The sequence below is a fragment of the Leptodactylus fuscus genome, chromosome 4 (genome assembly GCF_031893055.1).
Source record: "Leptodactylus fuscus isolate aLepFus1 chromosome 4, aLepFus1.hap2, whole genome shotgun sequence".
In the NCBI taxonomy this organism is placed as follows: domain Eukaryota; kingdom Metazoa; phylum Chordata; class Amphibia; order Anura; family Leptodactylidae; genus Leptodactylus; species Leptodactylus fuscus.
The window spans coordinates 194111559-194126155 of NC_134268.1; positions in this window are offsets into that span (position 1 = coordinate 194111559).

Below are 14597 nucleotides of genomic sequence, written 5' to 3' on the forward strand. Positions count from 1 at the left end.
AGCCTGCTGACGTCTACCAACGCCAGTGCTGCAACGTTTCCAACTCGTAGCTGGGGTCAATCTAACAGCGGTGGCGGAGGAGGAGGCGGTAGAGGAGGAGGAGGAGGGGGGTGTTCTTCTCGTGTCCCTGCCAGGAATGTTAGGCGGGGAGACGAGGTACACCGGGCCAGTTTGGGAAGCAGTCCCAGCCTCAACTACATTCACCCAGTGTGCCGTCAGTGAAATGTAGCGTCCCTGTCCGCATGCACTTGTCCACGCGTCGGTGGTCAAGTGGACCTTTGTGCAAAGCGCGGAACTAAGGGCCCGCCTGATGTTGAGTGACACGTGCTGGTGCAAGGCGGGGACGGCACACCGGGAGAAGTAGTGACGGCTAGGGACGGCATAGCGAGGTGCCGCAGTTGCCATCAGGTCCAGGAAGGCGGGAGTTTCAACAAGCCGGAACGCCAACATCTCCTGGGCCAGCAGTTTAGCGATGTTGGCGTTCAAGGCTTGCGCGTGTGGGTGGTTAGCAGTGTATTTCTGCCGCCGCTCCAATGTCTGAGAGATGGTGGGTTGTTGTAAAGAAGCGCCTGATGGTGCCTTTGATGGTGCAGGAGAAGGAGATAAGACAGGAACAGGGGAGGATGAGGGAGAAGTCAACAAAGTGGCGGAGGCAGATGAAGTGGTGTCCTGGCTCGTCCTCTGGAGTGCATCGCCAGCACAGTCAGCAGTGGCAGTGGCAGAGGCAGTGGCAGTGGCGTGAACGGCAGGCGGCCTTTGTCCTGCCGTTGCTGCCTGCCACTGATTCCAGTGCTTGGATTCCAAATGACGGCGCATTGAAGTGGTGGACAGGTTGCTCTTCTCAGAGCCCCTAATCAATTTCGAGAGGCAAATTGTGCAGACAACACTATATCTGTCCTCGGCGCATTCCTTGAAAAAACTCCACACCTTCGAGAAACGTGCCCTCGAGGTGGGAGTTTTTCGGGGCTGGGTACGAACTGGAACATCTTGGGAGATTCCGGGTGTGGCCTGGCTTCGCCTAAGCTGCTGACCTCTGCCTCTGCCTCTAGCTACCCTTTTTGGTGCTGCACTTGCCTCAACATCCACACTACTTTCCCCGCTTGACATCCCCCCTGTCCAGGTCGGGTCAGTGTCCTCATCATCCACCACTTCCTCTTCCAACTCCTGTCTCATCTCCTCCTCCCGCACAATGCGCCGGTCAACTGGATGCCCTGACGGCAACTGCGTCACATCATCGTCGATGAGGGTGGGTTGCTGGTCATCCACCACCAAATCGAACGGAGATGGAGGAGACTCTAGTGTTTGAGCATCTGGACACAGATGCTCCTCTGTTAGGTTCGTGGAATCGTGATGTGGAGAGGCAGGTTGAGGGAAAATGAAAGGAGCGGAGAACAGCTCTGGGGAGCAGGGACAGTTGGGGTTATTGTTCTGTGAAGCTTGGGAATTTTGGGAGGAAGGAGGACAAGACTGTTGGGTAATAGGAGGAGAGGAGGCAGAGTCTGACTGGCTGCTGGACAATGTGCTGTAAGCGTTCTCTGACAGCCATTGCAAGACCTGTTCCTGGTTCTCGGGCCTACTAAGGTTTGTACCCTGCAGTTTAGTTAATGTGGCAAGCAACCCTGGCACTGTGGAGTGGCGCAATGCTTGCTGCCCCACAGGAGTAGGCACGGGACGTCCTGTGGCTTCACTGCTACCTTGCTCCCCAGAACCATTCCCCCGACCTCGCCCACGGCCTCGTCCACGTCCCTTTCCGGGAGCCTTGCGCATTTTGAATTCCCAGTTAGAAATTGGCACTATATACCAGTAGCAAAAATTGTGGGTGCACGTAACCCCAATATATTCTTTGAATTCCCAGTCAGACAATGGCACTATATACCAGTAGCAAGAAATGAGGGTATTTATAACCCCAATATATTCTTTGAATTACCAATCAGAAACTGGCACTATATGGCAGTAGCAAGAAATGAGGGTATTTATAACCCCAATATATTCTTTGAATTCCCAGTCAGACAATGGCACTGTATACCAGTAGTAAAAATTGTGGGTGCACGTAACCCCAATATATTCTTTGAATTACCAGTCAGAAACTGGCACTATATGGCAGTAGCAAGAAATGAGGGTATTTGTAACCCCAATATATTCTTTGAATTCCCAGTCAGAAACTGGCACTGTATACCAGTAGTAAAAATTGTGGGTGCACGTAACCCCAATATATTCTTTGAATTCCCAGTCAGACAATGGCACTATATACCAGTAGCAAGAAATGAGGGTATTTATAACCCCAATATATTCTTTGAATTCCCAGTCAGAAACTGGCACTATATGGCAGTAGCAAGAAATGAGGGTATTTATAACCCCAATATATTCTTTGAATTCCCAGTCAGACAATGGCACTGTATACCAGTAGTAAAAATTGTGGGTGCACGTAACCCCAATATATTCTTTGAATTACCAGTCAGAAACTGGCACTATATGGCAGTAGCAAGAAATGAGGGTATTTGTAACCCCAATATATTCTTTGAATTACCAGTCAGAAACTGGCACTATATGGCAGTAGCAAGAAATGAGGGTATTTGTAACCCCAATATATTCTTTGAATTCCCAGTCAGAAACTGGCACTGTATACCAGTAGTAAAAATTGTGGGTGCACGTAACCCCAATATATTCTTTGAATTACCAGTCAGAAACTGGCACTATATGGCAGTAGCAAGAAATGAGGGTATTTGTAACCCCAATATATTCTTTGAATTCCCAGTCAGAAACTGGCACTGTATACCAGTAGTAAAAATTGTGGGTGCACGTAACCCCAATATATTCTTTGAATTACCAGTCAGAAACTGGCACTATATGGCAGTAGCAAGAAATGAGGGTATTTGTAACCCCAATATATTCTTTGAATTACCAGTCAGAAACTGGCACTATATGGCAGTAGCAAGAAATGAGGGTATTTGTAACCCCAATATATTCTTTGAATTCCCAGTCAGAAACTGGCACTGTATACCAGTAGTAAAAATTGTGGGTGCACGTAACCCCAATATATTCTTTGAATTACCAGTCAGAAACTGGCACTATATGGCAGTAGCAAGAAATGAGGGTATTTGTAACCCCAATATATTCTTTGAATTCCCAGTCAGAAACTGGCACTGTATACCAGTAGTAAAAATTGTGGGTGCACGTAACCCCAATATATTCTTTGAATTACCAGTCAGAAACTGGCACTATATGGCAGTAGCAAGAAATGAGGGTATTTGTAACCCCAATATATTCTTTGAATTCCCAGTCAGAAACTGGCACTGTATACCAGTAGTAAAAATTGTGGGTGCACGTAACCCCAATATATTCTTTGAATTCCCAGTCAGACAATGGCACTATATACCAGTAGCAAGAAATGAGGGTATTTATAACCCCAATATATTCTTTGAATTCCCAGTCAGACAATGGCACTGTATACCAGTAGTAAAAATTGTGGGTGCACGTAACCCCAATATATTCTTTGAATTCCCAGTCAGAAACTGGCACTATATGGCAGTAGCAAGAAATGAGGGTATTTATAACCCCAATATATTCTTTGAATTCCCAGTCAGACAATGGCACTGTATACCAGTAGTAAAAATTGTGGGTGCACGTAACCCCAATATATTCTTTGAATTACCAGTCAGAAACTGGCACTATATGGCAGTAGCAAGAAATGAGGGTATTTGTAACCCCAATATATTCTTTGAATTCCCAGTCAGAAACTGGCACTGTATACCAGTAGTAAAAATTGTGGGTGCACGTAACCCCAATATATTCTTTGAATTCCCAGTCAGACAATGGCACTATATACCAGTAGCAAGAAATGAGGGTATTTATAACCCCAATATATTCTTTGAATTCCCAGTCAGAAACTGGCACTATATGGCAGTAGCAAGAAATGAGGGTATTTATAACCCCAATATATTCTTTGAATTCCCAGTCAGACAATGGCACTGTATACCAGTAGTAAAAATTGTGGGTGCACGTAACCCCAATATATTCTTTGAATTACCAGTCAGAAACTGGCACTATATGGCAGTAGCAAGAAATGAGGGTATTTGTAACCCCAATATATTCTTTGAATTCCCAGTCAGAAACTGGCACTGTATACCAGTAGTAAAAATTGTGGGTGCACGTAACCCCAATATATTCTTTGAATTCCCAGTCAGACAATGGCACTATATACCAGTAGCAAGAAATGAGGGTATTTATAACCCCAATATATTCTTTGAATTACCAGTCAGAAACTGGCACTATATGGCAGTAGCAAGAAATGAGGGTATTTGTAACCCCAATATATTCTTTGAATTCCCAGTCAGAAACTGGCACTGTATACCAGTAGTAAAAATTGTGGGTGCACGTAACCCCAATATATTCTTTGAATTACCAGTCAGAAACTGGCACTATATGGCAGTAGCAAGAAATGAGGGTATTTGTAACCCCAATATATTCTTTGAATTCCCAGTCAGAAACTGGCACTGTATACCAGTAGTAAAAATTGTGGGTGCACGTAACCCCAATATATTCTTTGAATTCCCAGTCAGACAATGGCACTATATACCAGTAGCAAGAAATGAGGGTATTTATAACCCCAATATATTCTTTGAATTCCCAGTCAGACAATGGCACTGTATACCAGTAGTAAAAATTGTGGGTGCACGTAACCCCAATATATTCTTTGAATTCCCAGTCAGAAACTGGCACTATATGGCAGTAGCAAGAAATGAGGGTATTTATAACCCCAATATATTCTTTGAATTCCCAGTCAGACAATGGCACTGTATACCAGTAGTAAAAATTGTGGGTGCACGTAACCCCAATATATTCTTTGAATTACCAGTCAGAAACTGGCACTATATGGCAGTAGCAAGAAATGAGGGTATTTGTAACCCCAATATATTCTTTGAATTCCCAGTCAGAAACTGGCACTGTATACCAGTAGTAAAAATTGTGGGTGCACGTAACCCCAATATATTCTTTGAATTCCCAGTCAGACAATGGCACTATATACCAGTAGCAAGAAATGAGGGTATTTATAACCCCAATATATTCTTTGAATTCCCAGTCAGACAATGGCACTGTATACCAGTAGTAAAAATTGTGGGTGCACGTAACCCCAATATATTCTTTGAATTCCCAGTCAGACAATGGCACTGTATACCAGTAGTAAAAATTGTGGGTGCACGCAACCCCAATATATTCTTTGAATTCCCAGTCAGAAACTGGCACTATATGGCAGTAGCAAGAAATGAGGGTATTTATAACCCCAATATATTCTTTGAATTCCCAGTCAGACAATGGCACTGTATACCAGTAGTAAAAATTGTGGGTGCACGTAACCCCAATATATTCTTTGAATTACTAGTCAGAAACTGGCACTATATGGCAGTAGCAAGAAATGAGGGTATTTGTAACCCCAATATATTCTTTGAATTCCCAGTCAGAAACTGGCACTATATGGCAGTAGCAAGAAATGAGGGTATTTGTAACCCCAATATATTCTTTGAATTACCAGTCAGAAACTGGCACTATATGGCAGTAGCAAGAAATGAGGGTATTTGTAACCCCAATATATTCTTTGAATTCCCAGTCAGAAACTGGCACTGTATACCAGTAGTAAAAATTGTGGGTGCACGTAACCCCAATATATTCTTTGAATTACCAGTCAGAAACTGGCACTATATGGCAGTAGCAAGAAATGAGGGTATTTGTAACCCCAATATATTCTTTGAATTCCCAGTCAGAAACTGGCACTGTATACCAGTAGTAAAAATTGTGGGTGCACGTAACCCCAATATATTCTTTGAATTCCCAGTCAGACAATGGCACTATATACCAGTAGCAAGAAATGAGGGTATTTATAACCCCAATATATTCTTTGAATTCCCAGTCAGACAATGGCACTGTATACCAGTAGTAAAAATTGTGGGTGCACGTAACCCCAATATATTCTTTGAATTCCCAGTCAGACAATGGCACTGTATACCAGTAGTAAAAATTGTGGGTGCACGTAACCCCAATATATTCTTTGAATTACCAGTCAGAAACTGGCACTATATGGCAGTAGCAAGAAATGAGGGTATTTGTAACCCCAATATATTCTTTGAATTCCCAGTCAGAAACTGGCACTGTATACCAGTAGTAAAAATTGTGGGTGCACGTAACCCCAATATATTCTTTGAATTCCCAGTCAGACAATGGCACTATATACCAGTAGCAAGAAATGAGGGTATTTATAACCCCAATATATTCTTTGAATTCCCAGTCAGACAATGGCACTGTATACCAGTAGTAAAAATTGTGGGTGCACGTAACCCCAATATATTCTTTGAATTCCCAGTCAGAAACTGGCACTATATGGCAGTAGCAAGAAATGAGGGTATTTATAACCCCAATATATTCTTTGAATTCCCAGTCAGACAATGGCACTGTATACCAGTAGTAAAAATTGTGGGTGCACGTAACCCCAATATATTCTTTGAATTCCCAGTCAGAAACTGGCACTATATGGCAGTAGCAAGAAATGAGGGTATTTGTAACCCCAATATATTCTTTGAATTCCCAGTCAGAAACTGGCACTATATACCAGTAGCAAGAAATGAGGGTATTTATAACCCCAATATATTCTTTGAATTACCAGTCAGAAACTGGCACTATATGGCAGTAGCAAGAAATGAGGGTATTTATAACCCCAATATATTCTTTGAATTCCCAGTCAGAAACTGGCACTGTATACCAGTAGTAAAAATTGTGGGTGCACGTAACCCCAATATATTCTTTGAATTCCCAGTCAGACAATGGCACTATATGGCAGTAGCAAAAATAGTGGGTGTATATAGCCCCAATTCTATTGCTAGGGGACTTGCAGGGTATTTCTGGGGTGAAGGTGGGGGGGCACACCGTTGGAACGGGTATCGGGGGTATATATCGGGTAAACGGGAATACACTGTCAGTGTATTCCATTCAGGATCCTGGGAAAGCTGGGTTGCGGCGATTGAGCCCGTCAGTGCCACGTTACACTGACAAGCTTCTCCCTGGAATTTAGCTCTTACAAGAGCTGTTGTGGTTGTCTTCTCCTTCCTATCCTAGCCTGTCCCTGCCTACCCAGAATCTAAGCCCTAACTAGCTGGACGGAAACCTCCGTCCTCGGTGAATTGCAAGCTCAGAATGACGCGAACCTGGGCGGCGCTGTTCTTTTAAATTAGAGGTCACATGTTTTCGGCAGCCAATGGGTTTTGCCTACTTTTCTCAACGTCACCGGTGTCGTAGTTCCTGTCCCACCTACCCTGCGCTGTTATTGGAGCAAAAAAGGCGCCAGGGAAGGTGGGAGGGGAATCGAGTAATGGCGCACTTTACCACGCGGTGTTCGATTCGATTCGAACATGCCGAACAGCCTAATATCCGATCGAACATGAGTTCGATAGAACACTGTTCGCTCATCTCTACTCAAAACCCTTCCCTGGATATTTTTTTCATAGCATGTAAATGCCAAATACGGAGAACTTTTTATTATCTACACAATGATTCATTATCTGTAGGATCTTTAGCTTCCTGGTTGAGTGTTTATTACTCACCCTTGTGTTCACCAGGTCTTCTTCTAGATTAAATTTGAGGCAAATATGAGTGTTTCCCGAGGAGAACCAAAATTCCTTCCAAACAGATTTAGCAAGTCTCCAGTATGACATTGGCAGTGGTTCCAAATGCTGGTTTTGTAGAAAACAAACTGAACTATGTGAATTTTTCAAGGTCAGTGTTTAGTCCTGGCTGTTTATCTGTGTTTATGTAACGCTCTGGCCAAACATGAGATCTTTTCCACACCCATGAAAATTGTGTCTCAGAGAAAATAATTGTCCACAGGTCAGAAGGAAACTGAATAACTCTTAGCCGGTAAAATCAAGAATTCTCTATCATTAGACTAAACTTAGGATAAGGTCCTTGTGGGGAACCGCTCAGGTAGATGCTTGTAGCAGTGCAGGAAACAGGGACACAGACACTGGATTGCACACAAGTTCAGGCTTTATTCACATGTAACGCATACACTGCTTTTGCAAAGCCACAGGATAAACAAAACTATATCCTTCTCGGCTGAGAAAACTAGCTTTAACGTAAGGAAACTTTTCCCTGATTATACAGGAGCCTGGCTACCAGTCTCACACCTTGGCAACAACAACAGGTGGTACAGTACCTGCTTTGGAGGTCCGGTCTGGACAGTTCAACTCTGTGTGGTGCCACCCTGCTAGTCCTCACACACAGACTGTTATTAGGGCCTGATTAGTCAGCTGACCTCCCTGGTGTGAGTCTTTACCAAACACCCTTTAGCTGCCTGGCTGGAATATACTTGTCTTCCCAGACCACATCCTTCACTTCTCTCACAGTCCTATAACGAAACATGGCTAAAAAAAACACTGCAGAAAAAAATCTGCAAAAATGCAATCCCTAAAACTTAGAAATGTTTCACTGCTTTTGCAATGTGCTTTTATTTTTGCCTCTCCCACAATTTTATGGGGAAAAGCAACATGCTGATTCTATTTAAAAATGCACATATTTTTGAGAACGCTGCCTTTTTTCGCAGTGCAACATGGGGATGAGATTAAATTAATTCTCATTCACTTTGCTGGGACTGTAAAACACAGCTGGCAAAAATGATGCATTTATCCAAAGTTTGGCAAAGGACACGTAGCAAATCACAGCTAAACAATGTTGCAGAAAAAATGTGGAAAAAACATTAACAGTTCTCACTGCATTTGGCTGCATTTATAATGTTGGCCTCCCCCTTGTAAGTCTAATAGGCAGCACTGTAGTCCTGGGTTCAAATCCAGTGAAAGACGGGCTACTGGGCCTTGATCTCCGCTATGCCCCATATAAGTTGATCCAATACCTTTTATTGTCATCTAGAATCCATATAGCCTCGGACCGAAACTGTCCATCTCTGATATCAATGGACACCCGTTTGCATTTCGACAGAGTTTGTCAATAGCAGGGGTGGGCAATTAATTTTCCCATGGGGCCGTATAAGAAATTGAAACTATGCTAGAGGGCTGTGCCACGACAAATTTATCTCCACCCACTTCTATGTTGACTCCGCCCACTCTCAATCATCTTTCCATGCCCCCCCACACAGGATAATCCTCCTACAGTCACCCGTACATTATATGCCCCCACATTGTAATGTTCCCTTCCAACTGTCCCACAGTATTAGGTTCCTCTCCTGGTGCCCCAGTATAAACTGGTGGAAACTAGAGGGGACATGAAACTGGAGCAGCTGGAGGGGGACATTAAACAGTGGGGGTAGTTGGAGGGCGGCAATAAATTGACAGCTGGAGCGGGACATGAAACTGGGGGAAACTAGAGGGGGACATTAAAATCAGGAAGCTGGAAGCAGACAATAAATCGTAGGGGTAGCTGGAGGGTGACATTAAACTGGGGGCAACTAGAGGCAGACAGGTCCCCCTACAGCTTCCTCCACGGTTTAATGTCCCACCAGTCTAAGTGCCCTCTTCATCTACCCCCAGTTTCATGTCCCTCCCCCTCCATTTCTCCCTCAGTTTCATATCCCCCTTTATTTTCCCCATTTCATGTCCCCCCCCTCCATCTCTCCCCCAGTTTCATGTCCCCCCCTCCATCTGCCATCTCTGCCCTAGTATAACATTCCCCTTCCATCTCTGCCCCTAGGTTACTGAGACACACACACAGATAGACAGACACATATAGACAGACAGACACACATATAGACAGGCACACATATAGACACACACACATATAGACAGGCAGGCACACATATAAACAGGCAGGCACACATATAGACAGGCAGGCACACATATAGACACACACACACATATAGGCAGGCACACATATAGACACACACACACACATATAGACAGGCACACATATAGACAGGCAGGCACACATATAGACAGTCACACATAGACACACACACATATACACACACTCTCTCTCTCCCCCTGCAGCTCACCTTACATCTCTCAGTACTTTATGACACGCTCCACATCTCCATCTTCGGCCGGCACTAAGACACGCCCCCTAGTCAAAGCTGTGCGGGCCGGACTGAATCAGTCAGAGGGCCGGACTTTGCCCAGGTCTGGTCAATAGGGTAATGTTCCAGGCTGGCCAAACTGTATATAAATATAATCTCTGGCTGAAGTGATCTGAATTTAGCTTTTCCCTTTAGGCAGTGGTTCCTCTTTCGTGATACAGCGCTACCCTCTTACCTTCCTCAGTTCATCCCCAGTTGTATATCTTTGTAACCAAGTTTAGAATATGTGTATATTTTCTACTGCTCAGCTTATACAACAGAGAAAGTTATTACATGTGTTATATCAGCTCTGTTACTCCGTTCACTGTAAGGGCTCGTTCACATCTGCGCCCGGGGTCTCCGCTTTCAGGTTTCCGTTTCCTGCTTAAAACTGGGCAGGAGATGGAAACCTGCCGGCATCTTTCCAAGCCCATTGATTTGAATGGGTTTGAAAAGTGTCCGGCCGTAAGCGCCGGTGGGCGTTTTATGTGCTCCGTGGCAAAACCAGTTTTTTTAAACCGGACACAGAGTTGGACATGCAATGTCATGTGAACCCAGCGTTATTCTGACTATTTTGTGTTTTATGGCTTCAGTCAACAAATTCTTTATGAAAATGAAATAAAAAATAGAAGCAACTTTACAAGTCATCTTGATGAAAAATCTTTTTGTCTACAGTTTTTACACAGTCATATGTGTCTATAGTTACAACTACAAACAATCCACATGTAGTCTTTTCTGAGACTTCATATCTACTGCATATATCCAACGTCTTAAAATATTTATGTTGCCAAGATGTAGGGAACACATTTCAGTGTATAAATGCAGGATCAGACTACAGGGGGTTTATTTGTAGTCTGTAACCGTGGCAGCACATAGTCCTTAGTGTGCTCACAGCTCTACTGCAAACCTTTTTTCCTCTAGAGTTATGGAATACAAACAACCTGCGGTGCAGGACGCGTGTTCAGCTTGATTCTTTGCTTAGAGATTTTGTCGCTCTGTCTTAACATTGTTCTATTACAGGGGTGGACAATTAATTTTCCCATGAGGCCGCATAAGAAATTAAAACTATCCTAGAGGGCCACGTTGCGGCAAATTTAGCTCCACCTACTTCTATGTTGACTCCACCCATTTTCAATAATCTCTCCATGTGCCCCCACACAGTATAATCCTCCTACAGTCACCCGTACATTATATGTCCCCATATTATAATGTTCCCTTACAACTGCCACACAGTATTACATCCCTCTCCTGGTGCCCCAGTTTAAACTGGTGGAAACTAGAGGGGGCATAAAACGGGGTCGCAACCACTCAGGATTTGGCCTAGATGCGGATATCCAGTATGGCAGGGTGAACTGTAGAAATTTTGAAAAACAAGGGTCAGCGTTATAAATATTGAGTTTTTGTATAAACTTGTGTTGTCAGTAAAAGTGTAAATGAAATGCTTGTAATTGTACATCACTATAGCATAGAAACAGCTGACTACAAGATCTAAGATCACCGGAGCAGCAAACTTTACGCCATGACTTTACATTTCTTATGAATGGTTTCTGATAGGACACAAATACTGATCAGTATCTTAAGAGTTTCCTTTGCTCTGCACTAAGCCCTGCAGCTCTAGACATGTCTTATATCTTCTATTTCCTGTGTGGTTTTACAAATAAGAAAACACACCTGAGAGAAGACTGTGCGGCAAAAACCTAAGGAGATTGGTAAGGAACTGAGAATTGAGTTATTTACTGCGGCTTCTGCAGCATTTTACACTTACAGAAATAGCACTGGCAATTTGTACATGCAGATCTAGAAATTTATACATGAAGAAATGTCATCTTTGGGCGGGTTCACTTTAGGCAATCCTGACGGTTTCCGTCTTCTGCCCCGAGAAACTGGTGAGGGGATGGAAACCCGGCGGTCAGTTTTCAAATCCATTCACTAGAATGGGTTTGCAAAGTGACCGCCCGTGAGCGTTTTGTGGTCTCCGTGGCAAAACCATTTTTTTTTTAACCGGACACAAAGTCCTGCATGTCCGACTTTCTGTCCTGGTCTGGGCACAGCCAGGGGTGTATAATGAAAGCGCCAGCTGTGTCTTGATGGTGGGTAAGGAAACTTTGGGAGCTGTTCATGCTTGTTGGTAGATTCATTGATCCTCTCTACTGGCAGTCTGAAGCCTGTTCACCACGTATGTGTGCGCTCACATAACCACTGCTCCCAACATCTCCACACAGCTAGGCCAGAACCACTTGGGTGGCAGGCAGTTCATTGAAACAACCGTCTTGCTTCTCTCAGTCCAATGATGTGCCCCCTCTCAAAGCCTGCCAAACAGGCAAAATATCTTCAAGTGTGTCATAAGTACATGTGCAATCTTCTTTTTGAATAAATTCCTTTGGACCTGAGAGCGCCGTCCTTTTGTTCTTCCATTGGTGCATCCTCCTGGTTTTTGACCAGTGTTATAGAGACGTGCTGCCACTCTCACTCTGACGAAGCCTGATATTGCTGAAAACGGAGTTGTGAACGGAGTCACAACCCGATCAGGTGAGAGGCCACCACGTCCTGAGTTCTTTTCATAAACACCAGATAATTCATCTATATATTTATAATAGACCATCTACACTATAAGTGTGCTCGGTGTCTCTCTATTCTCTATAAGTACATGTCTAGCAGACAGTGATCTCTCACAAAGAGGTACACTACCCAAGAGTAGTCTTTGAGAGCCTTTTAATATGGCAGCAGATCCAGAGAAGGGTCTGGAGAGTCATATGCCAATGATCATGATTGCTATAGCAGGCCTCTGTACTGAAATGGTATCCTAAATAGAGGCTCAATACCTTATAGATTGTAAGCAAGGCCCTCCAATGGTGTGAATTGATGATTCGTTAAGTAAAAATGCCAGTTATTAAAAACTTTGATGTCAGTGGTTTAAAAATTTCCACCCACCTGGCTTGCCCCGGTATACAGTGGCTTGAAGAGCCACCTTTCACTGCAATTACAGCTGCAAGTCTTTTGGGGTCTGTCTCTACTCACTTGGCACATCTAGAGACTGAGATTTTTGGCATTCTTCTTTAAAAAATGAGCTCAAGCTCAGCCAGATTGGATGGAGATCGTCTGTGAACAGCAATTTTCATGTCTTGCTACAGATGCTCAATAGGATTTAGGTCTGGACTTTGACTGGGCCGTTCTAACACATGACTATTCTTTGATCTAAACCATTCCACTGTAGCTCTGGCTGTATATTTAGGGTCATTGTCTTGCTGGAAGGTAAATCAATCAACCAATCTTGCTGGGATGGTGTGTTCAGGGGGATGAGCAGGGTTACTTTTCCGCCGCACACAGTGCTTTGCAGTTAGGCCAAAAAGTTCAACTTTGGTCTCATCTGGCCAGAGCATCTTCATCCACACGTTTGTTGTGTCCTCTATATGGCTTGTGGCAAACTGCAAAAGGCACTTCTTGCCTTTTATTTCAACAATGGTTTTCTTCTTGCCACTCTTCTATAAAGGCCTGATTTGTGGAGTGTACGACTTATAGTTGTCCTATGGACAGATTCTTCCATCTGAGCCTAGGATTTCTGCAGTTCCTCCAGAGTATCCATGGGTATCTTGGCTGCTTCTCTGACCAGTGCTCTCCTTGTTCGATCTGTTAGTTTAAGTGGACGGCCATGTCTTGGTAGGTTTGCAGTTGTAGAATACTTTTTCCATTTTTGGATGATGGATTGAACAGTGCTCCTTGGTATTCTCAAAGCCTGGGATATGTTTTTATAACCTAACCCTGTTTTAAACTTCACCACAACTTCATCTCTAACCTGTCTGGTGAGTTCCTTGGTCTTCATGATGCTGTTTGTTCACTAGTGTTCTATAACAAACCGCTGAGGCCTTCACAGAACAGGTGTATTTATACTGAGACTAAATTACACACAGCTGGGCTCTATTAACTAATTAAGTGACTTGTGAAGGCAATTGTGAGCACTGGATTATATCTATATAACAAGGAGAGAGTGAGTGCTGTCACCTCTCAACTACTTCTACTAATTCAATCTGCTGACATCCTCCCTGGATACTGGAACTGACTGAAGGCTACAATACACCGGCATGACGAAAATTCATCGCAGTAATGACTAAGTTGCTGATATATATTGTGTGCTGCACCCCTGGTAATGCAGAATACAATACAAAGTGAAAAGATAAGCTTCCTGGCTGGGCCTCCTCTTCCTCATGGGCCCCTTTGCAGCTGAAAGACTGCACAGACAGCATGTCTACGGCTGATGTATACCATGAGGCCCCATGCACACCACCATGTGCAGTGTACAGGTCAGTGTACTACGGTCTGACATTACACCATGTCACTGCTTTCTTGTAATGGTGACACTAAAGTTTCACTAGAGTTAAGGTGATCAGGGATGGTGAAAACAAACTGGACACACACCTCCATTTTTGTGAGGGTGAGATACACAACAATGTAGATGTGGATGTCCTGTAGAAATTGAGGACACCTAGCACGCAGGGATAAAATCCAATAACTTTGTTTAGCCTACATGTTTGACGCGCTACATGCATTTCTG